This window comes from Chlorocebus sabaeus, chromosome 24 (assembly GCF_047675955.1).
Source record: "Chlorocebus sabaeus isolate Y175 chromosome 24, mChlSab1.0.hap1, whole genome shotgun sequence".
NCBI classification, from domain to species: Eukaryota; Metazoa; Chordata; class Mammalia; order Primates; family Cercopithecidae; genus Chlorocebus; species Chlorocebus sabaeus.
The window spans coordinates 34,702,045-34,711,075 of NC_132927.1; the positions used below are offsets into that span (position 1 = coordinate 34,702,045).

The 9,031-nt window shown below is 38.8% G+C and overlaps 1 pseudogene; it reads right to left on the reverse strand.

Moving 5' to 3' along the window:
* Window positions 1–6,709: 6,709 nt before the first annotated feature.
* On the reverse strand, window positions 6,710–6,805 carry LOC119619117 (U6 spliceosomal RNA; annotated as a pseudogene).
* Window positions 6,806–9,031: the final 2,226 nt, after the last annotated feature.

Genomic DNA, 9,031 nt, shown 5'->3' on the forward strand with positions numbered 1-9,031 from the left:
TAAAAACATACACATAACCACACATTCATTAAAAAGTCAGAATGTTGTAAACTGATGCACAAATGTTAGGTTTCTAAATATACTAGTTTGTTCCTGAATCTGAAAACAGTTATCTTTGTAACTCAAAGCTAGCACTACAATGGAAAAAGTTTTAAGTACCTATTTAAATCAAATCAAAGATTGTCTTGATAAATATAAAAAAGTAGTTCAAATTTCATAAGCTCACATACTATCCCAAAAGGAAAGCTCCAAAAAAGTTTTATAAAAGCAGACTAAACAGTGGAATCAAAAAATATATATATATATATTTAATATTGTGATTGGTATGTAATTGATAATGTAAAAGACTGACTTTTTCCTAAAACAAAATCAGGAAAGACAGCAGCAGATAAAACCTTTTTTTTTTTGAGACAGAGTCTTGCTCCGTTGCCCAGGCTGGAATGCAGTGCTGCCATCTCGGCTCACTACAACTTCCGCCTCCTGGGTTCAAGTAATTCTCCTGCCTCAGCCTTCCAAGTAGCTGGGATTACAGCCGCCCACCACCACACCCAGCTAAGTTTTGTACTTTTAGTAGAGATGCGGTTTCACCATGTTGGCCAGGCTGGTCTTGAACTCCTGACCTCAGGTGATCCGCCTACCTCGGCCTCCCAAAGTGCTGGGATTACAAGGTGTGAGACACCACGTCCGGCCATTTTTTTTTTTTTTTTTTTTTTAGACGGAGTTTTGCTCTTGTTGGCCAGGCTGGAGTACAATGGCACGATCTCGGCTCACCACAACCTCTGCCTCCCAGATTCAAGCAGTTCTCCTGCCTCAGCCTCCAGAGTAACTGGGATTACATACAGGTATGCACCAACACGCCAGGCTAATTTTGTATTTTTAGTAGAGATGGAGTTTCTCCATGTTGGTCAGGCTGGTCTCAAACTCCCAACTTCACGTGATCCGCCCACCTCAGCCTCCCAAAGTGCTGTGCCCGGCCAATAAAACATTTTTTAAAAAGTCTTGGGAAAAAAGGCAGTGGAGGTGGGGTGGGAGGGTGATGGTGGTGGCAGATCCACAGGAGGCTAACTGGTGAAATCCAGCTCTTTCTCCAGAGTTAGCTCAAAAGTCCACCTACTGCATGTTTTCATGTAATTATTAAAAGTAATTTCTTATACTGAACATTTTGTTGAAATAAAAGTGATTTCTAAAAACAAGACACTTAACACCTTTACCTGGATTTCAGATAAAGAATCTTGGCTAAAAATTCATGTTCCATATACATATCTGTTCCCTCTAGATATTATTTTAAAAATAAACTAAAACAGAATACACAAAAATTAGTCCACTCAGGAAGAGGGGAAAACATATTTCACTCTATATATTTGAGCCCTTTTAAAACATACATATATGAAGGGACTTCAAAAAATTTGTGGAAAAATAGAATGATAAAAAACATAAAGTTTACTTCTCAACGTAAGTTCCATCAAATCAAGACACTTTTATAAGCAATAATACCAGTCATTCAGTCCATTCCTAAAGAACTGAAGGTCCTGGGAATTTAGCTATGCCAATGCAGTCTTTTTTACACTAACCGAAGAAAAACGGGTGCCCTTAAAAAAAAACTGTTAAGATTAGGAATCAAAGAAGTCAGAGGGAGCCAAATCAGGACTGCAACGTAGATGTCTCACGATTTCCCATCAAAATTCTTGCAAAACTGCCCTAGTTTGACGAAGGGCCTTGGCTGCATTGTTGGGGTAGAGTACATTTTGGTAAAGCTCTCTCAGGTGTTTTCCTGCTAAAGCTTTGGCTAATTTTTTTCAACAAAACACTCTCATAAGCAGATGTTGTTGTTCTTTGGCCCTCCAGAAAGTCAACAAGCAAAATGATTTAAGCATTCCAAAAACCTGTTTTGCCTTGACCCTTGCTCTTGACCAGCCTGCTTTTGTTCTGACTGGACCACTTCCACCTCTTGGTGGCCATTGCTTTGACTGTGCTTTGTCTTCAGAGGTGTAATGGTAAAGCCGTGTTCTATTTCTTGTTACAATTCTTCAAAGAAATCCTTTAGGGTCTTGTTCACGCTTGTTTAAATTTCCATTGAAAGCTTTGCTCTTGTCTTCAGCATATCTGGGTGTACAGCTGTGGCATCCACTGAGTGAAAAGTTTTGCTCAAATTTAATTTTTCCATCAAAATTGCGTAAGCTAAAGCAATTGAGATGTTAGCATAAACAAGATTAACTTTTCCCTTGCAAACTGATGTGATTGGTCTGCTGCTGTAGGCTTCATCTAAAACTTTGCTTCGTCTTAAACTAGTTATGCATTTGTAAACTGCTACTGATTTCTTTGGAGGCATTGTCCCCATAAAGTACTTGTAAAGTATCAATGATTTCGCCATTCTTCCACATCACAACTTTCACCATCAATTTGATGTTTGTCCTTGCTACAATTTTAGCAGAATTGATTCTGCCCTGATAGGGGCTCTTTGCAAACTGATGTCCTAAACTTCTTAGTGCCTCAAACTAGATCCTGTTCAGACATGTTATAACAAGTTAGTATGAATTTATTTTGGTGCAAAAAAATTTATGTTCTCACAAAACTGTATTTTTTCAATAATGAAAAACAAATCTCTCCTTAATCTGAGAATCATCTGGTTTTCCTGAACTTCTTTTTTCTTTTCTTTTTTTTTTTTTTGGGACAGAGTCTCACTCTGTCGCCCAGGCTGGAGTGCAGTGGCCGGATCTCAGCTCACTGCAAGCTCTGCCTCCTGGGTTTACGCCATTCTCCTGCCTCAGCCTCCCGAGTAGCTGGGACTACAGGTGCCCGCCACCTTGCCCAGCTAGTTTTTTGTATTTTTTAGTAGAGACGGGGTTTCCCCGTGTTAGCGAAGATGGTCTCGATCTCCTGACCTCATGATCTGCCCGCCTGGGCCTCCCAAAGTGCTGGGATTACAGGCTTGAGCCACCGCGCCCGGCCTATTTTTTCTTAATTCAAGTTGAACTGCAGTATCAGTTACACTTAAGTCTAATAGAATGGAATTAAAAGTCACCATGTAGAAACAATGTAAGGTCCAGTTTAATGCGTTGTCCCAATTAAGGAACCCATAAAGATTTTGATAAAACGAAGAATAAATGCTTACTGGACATTTCAAGCTCTAACTAGCATGTTTAAAACAGATTTCATCTTCTTTACCAACCAGCGGCTTTTCTTGACTTGCCAAATGAGTGAACGGTACTGCCTGTTCCCTCTTTCTTAAATCTTGAGTGTGTTGTGTTTTCTTTCTTCTTTACCTCTATAATCAGAGATCAAACGCTGTCAAGTTTCCCTTCCCTAAAAACAATTCCTTGCTCACCTATTCCTTTCTCTCTCCAGATCCAACTCTAGTGTCATCTCATGCTGATACCACTTCAACAGTATCTTGTCTCCCCACTTCCAATTCCTGCGTCATTTCTTCAGTTACATTGGGCAGTGTTTCTAAATAATTTTCCAACACTGTATTTTGTTTATGCCATGCCTTTCTGTGTCTATCCAAAAACTCTCAGCAAAAGTAACTAAAATTAAAAGGGAAATCTGCATGGAAAAATATGTGCAAGTTACCACTATTATATAATAAACTCAACCAATTAAGAAATAAAATATCTAGATTCTAATACATAATTAGAACTGTGAATAGACAACCTGTAAAAGAATCAGTAAGTAAAATCACAAAACAAGGTCCCATTTCACTAATTCACAACAAAAACCCTACAAAGAAAAAAAGAGCTCAATATATTTTGCACATATTAAATTAGTAAAAATGATAATTATAGATTACTCAATGTCACTAGCTAAACTCACAGGGAGGGTGATAGTGTAAATTATTATAACCAGCTTGAACAACACAGCAATGTTTCAAGAGTCATAAAAATGTTCATACAATGACTTTTTAAATGTACTAAAAGAACAGTCCAAAAGAGAAAATACTCTATGCATGAAGAAGGTAACTGAAGCACAACACTGAAGGACTATGAAACCTACATAGTCATGCAATAGAAAAATGAAAAGGATAAAAAAACTTGATGGAATATTTTCAGACATTAAAGTCATTATAGAGGCTGTCCATTACACTGAATGCTTGTTATAACGTTAAAGGAACAAAGAAAACCAAAAACTAAGACTAAAGAAAACACATATAGACAAGCCGGAAGGAAATTTTAAAAATCTCTTAGAGTGGCATTAAAAGTGATTTCTTTTTTCTTTTGAGACAGTCTCACTCTGTTGCACAGGCTGGAGTGCAGTGGTGCAATCTCAGCTCACTGCAACTTCCACCTCCCAGGTTCTCCTGCCTCAGCCGCCCGAGTAGCTAGGATTACAGTCACGTGCCACCACACCAGGCTGAATTTTGTAGTTTTAGTAGAAATGAGGTTTCACCATGTTGGCCAGGCTAGTCTCGAACTCCTGGCCTCAAGCAATCTGCCCACCTTGGCCTTCCAAAGTGCTGGGATTACAGGTGTGAGCTACCACGCCTGGCTGCATTTTATTTTGTTTAGTTCCATTATAATTTGTAAAATTTGAAATAAGACAAAACAAAAATAATAGTCAATTTCTGCTTACACCCAATCTTCCAAGACCCTCTAGAACCTTGTAATACCCCATTGGATTCTGATGTGCAGCTAACCCTAGAAACATGGGTAGGCTGGCCACATACAATTTTCCCTACATCATCTTCATCCAGTCATACTTTCTGAGCTGGTTTACCCTCTGTCCCAAATACAGATTTCCTTATATTCTTGCTCACAACCTTTCATCCAAATAGAATGCCTTCTTTACTTCTAATTTTACATATTATATCTCACTACCCTTGAAAAGCCTTTAATAACCATTATAAATTTCTTTCTGCTCTGCTTTCTAAAGCAATTTGTCTGCTTTAAAAGAACCACTGGATCTGACTGTATACAGAACTTTGACAAATCTATTATCAGGTGCCATTTAAATCTATACATAAGGTTATATAGATTGCTTACATCTTTTGAAATAACTACTTAGATTAACTTTCCACATGTGTAATTACATTCTCCCTTTTATTGATCTTAAGCCCCTGGAGCACAGATCCTTGTAGGAAAGCCATTATCTAACGCATATGTGCTTGAATCTGAATCCTAAAATACGCTGTCATTCCAGTTTGAATTATACGAACCATTATCTATGACTCCATGTGGCCATAAAATCAGCAGATAAATCTAACAGGGTGCCGGGCGTGGTGGCTCACTCCTGTAATCCCAGCACTTTGGGAGACGAGGTGGGTGAATCACAAGGTCAGGAGTTCGAGAGCAGCCTAGCCAATGTGGTGAAACCAGTCTCTATCAAAAGTACAAAAATTAGCTGGGCGTGGTGGTGTGCACCTGTAGTACCAGCTATCCAGGAGGCTGTGGCAGGAGAATCGCTTGAACCCAGGAGGCGGAGGTTGTGGTGAGCCAAGATCATGCCACTGCACTCGAGCCTGGGCAACACAGCGAGACCCCATCTTAAAAAATAAATAAAAATTGAACAGGGCAAAAAAAATATAAAAATTGCAAATTCTGCTTTGGTTACAAAGAAGTAAATTACGTAACTTTCCATAAAATAAATCTTTAGGAAAGCTGCTACGTTCAACACAGCAATCATTTCCACTTCTCAATATATGTACAGAAACTGCACAGTTGAACAAATTCTACGTTTTTTTCTTTTGAGACAAAGTCTCACTCTTGTTGCCCAGGATGGAGTACAGTGGCGCGATCTAAGCTCATTGCAACCTCCACCTCCCGAGTTCAAGTGATTCTCCTGCCTCAGCCTCCCGGGTAGCTGGGGTTACAGGTATGTGCTACCACGCCCAGCTGATTTTGTACTTTTAGTATAGATGGGGTTTAACCTTGTTGGTCTGGGTGGTCTCAAATTCCTGACCTTCGGTGATCTGCCCGCCTCTGCCTCCCAAAGTGCTGGGATTACAGGCATTAGCTACCGTGCCCGGCTATCATTTTTCAAAAGATACACAGATACACATGCGCACACACACACACGAGCAACACGACCGGTCTTGATTACCTAAGAGGAGCTAAGTAAAATTACTTACCACAAACAGATCGCAGATTCAGGTTTTTCAAGGAACACCTTGCTTAATTTTCCCATAAAATCAGCCTTATTCTAAAAAACAAAAGACTTTTTTAAAATTTTGAGTATGTTATATCTCGGACATTCAGAATACAGAGTGTTGATTAAAAAAAACCACACACACAAATTTGCTTCCCTCCTAAACACTCTCCTTGGTAAGATAGGTTAAAAAAAAAAAAATTACACACATGTTCATGGGGTTCTGTGATAAAATTATCAAGAACTTAAAACTGGAAACCACACGAAAGGGCAGACAAATCCATAAGGATGTGCTAACTTTGAGATTTCGGTCTAAAATACCACATTGGGAAGCTAATTATGTATTCTCTTCAAACTCTTAACAAATAAAACATTCTTCAATATAGCTTTATGTCACAGGAACATTAAAAAGTTGATAATTATGACTCCTATTAGTTTAGGCTCATTTAACAGGTTACAAAAATACAATTACATCATAATTTCATTCATTTATACCCAAGACATTGTCTCCTAATTACTAATATTTGTCCATAGTTACCATTAAAATATTATAAAATACTTAAAAAGGGATTGGAGAATAAAAAGAAGTCTGAAGAAACTAATACTCTGATACATTCTTCACTTTTTTTATTTTTAGATGGAATGCTTCTTATGTCATCCTTGCACTGAGACCATGCTAATCTCTGTATGGTTCCAATTTTAGGAGGTGAGCTGCCAAAGCGAGCATGATACATTCTTAATGGTCCTCTAAGTCTACATTTTATTAACAATTACAAATCAATTTGGTATTAAAGCTAAGTATTTGGAATATTTTAAAATTTAAAGGTTAAGACAGCATCTATGATACATTAATTTTCAAGAAAGAATTATTGTTATGGTGAAAAAACAAGTCTGGGCAACTAACGAAACCCCATCTCTACCAAAAAAACAAAAAATTTAGCCGGGCCTGATGGCACACACCTGTAGTTCCAGCTACTCAGGAGGCCAAACTAGGATGATCCCTTGACCCTATGAGTTTGAGGCTGTAATGAGCTATGATCGTGCCATTGCATTCCAGCCTGGGTGACAGAATAAGATCCTGTCTCAAAAACAAAACAAAACCAAACAACAAAAAGAAGTAGAAGAAGAAAAAATCCCAAGAAAACAAAAGATGTTAAGTTGGCTTATTTCACATTTTGCATACAAATGTGCATACAGATTTAGAAAAAATATCTATAACAGAGCACCTATCAGGTGGGGGAACATAACAGTGATTAAATAAAACAGTTGCTGCTTTCTGGAAACAGAGTTTCAAATTTGGGAAGAGTCAAACAAATGCAAAGTAAGTGTGGTGAGGCACATGTACAGAGGGTCCTATCGGCTACAAAGGCACTGAGAGAAAGAATACACACAAGAAGGGGAAACTTTACAGAAGACTACAGGGAAACAGAAAGTAGTTAAACTCAACTAACTAGACCATGGAAATAACTTGTTAGTATTCCTAAACATCACTTCTGTGTAACAAAATGTTTCACTGTACAAATGCTCACCTAAAGTGAAAAAAAAAATTAAAGTAAAAAAAAAAAATCACTCCTAGGGTCCAAGAAAAATTCTCATATATTTTATGATATGTGTAACTTAAGGACTGCGATTATTATTATTTTTTGAGACCGAGTTTTGCTCTTGTTGCCCAGGCTGGAGTACAATACTACGATCTCAGCTTACCGCAACCTCCATCTCCCAGGTTCAAGGGATTCTCCTGCCTCAGCCTCCCAGTTAGCTGGGATTACAGGCATGCACCACCACGTCCGGCTAACTTTGTATTTTTAGTAGAGACGGGGTTTCTCCATGTTGGTCAGGCTAGTCTTGAACTCTTGACCTCAGGTGATCTGCCTGCCTCGGCCTCCCAAAATGTTGGGATTACAGGCATGAGCCACCACATCCAGCCAATTATTTCTACTTGAATAAAGAGAGATCCAAGATAAAATGTTCAGAAATAAAGCTAAAGAAAAACCAGAAATTTTGAGGAGAGGGGAGGGGAGGCAGAAACAAAAAGGACAATAAATGTAAGTGCAGTAAGAAGAAAAGCTTTCTGATGGACTATACAAGCATCCCTAGCCTTAAATACATAACCCCTTCATATAAATATACATGTAATACATATATACATACAAACACACACATATATACACACATATATATTTGAGATGAAGTCTCACCGTCACCCAGGCTGGAGTTCAGTGGCACAATCATGGTTCACTTGAGCCTTGATTTCTTGGACTCAGGTGATCATCCCACCTCAGCCTCTCGGTTAACGGTGAACACAGGTGCATGCCACCATGCTGGCTGGTTTCTTGCACTGTCTGTAGAGATGAGGTTTCACCATGTTGTCCCAAACTCCTGGGCTCAAGCCATCTGCCCACCTCAGTCTCCCAAAGTGCTGGGATTACAGGCTTCAGCCACCACACCAGGCCTTCAGCCTCGTATTTCCACCTCTGAGAGTTTATTCCAAAAATAATCACGGATGTGAAAGAAGATTTAGATGCCCAGAACTTTCAGCATCTAAAATTCAGCATTTACGTTCAGGCAAAAATAATTGCGGTTTCAGACTGTGAATTTTAAATCATTATAAATAGGCTTAAACACATCTCTATTAATCAAAATAGAAACCATTATAACCAACACACTTTTAAGTTTGTTTATTCCTGTAGTGTAGAATTCCATGCTTTAGGATTTGACGAACTCTTGGAAACCATTTTCTGCATCCTGCTAGTTGTGGAAGTGTTTTCCCTGCAAAAAGGTGTGGCAATGCTTGAAGAAGTGGTAGTTGGAGAGAGGTCAGGTGAATATGGTGGATGAGGCAAAATGTCACAGTCTGATTTGTTCAACTTTTGAAGCACTGGTTGTGCAACATGCGGAAGGGCATTGTGAAGAATTGGGCCTCTTTCTGTTGACCAATGCTGACTGCAAGCAT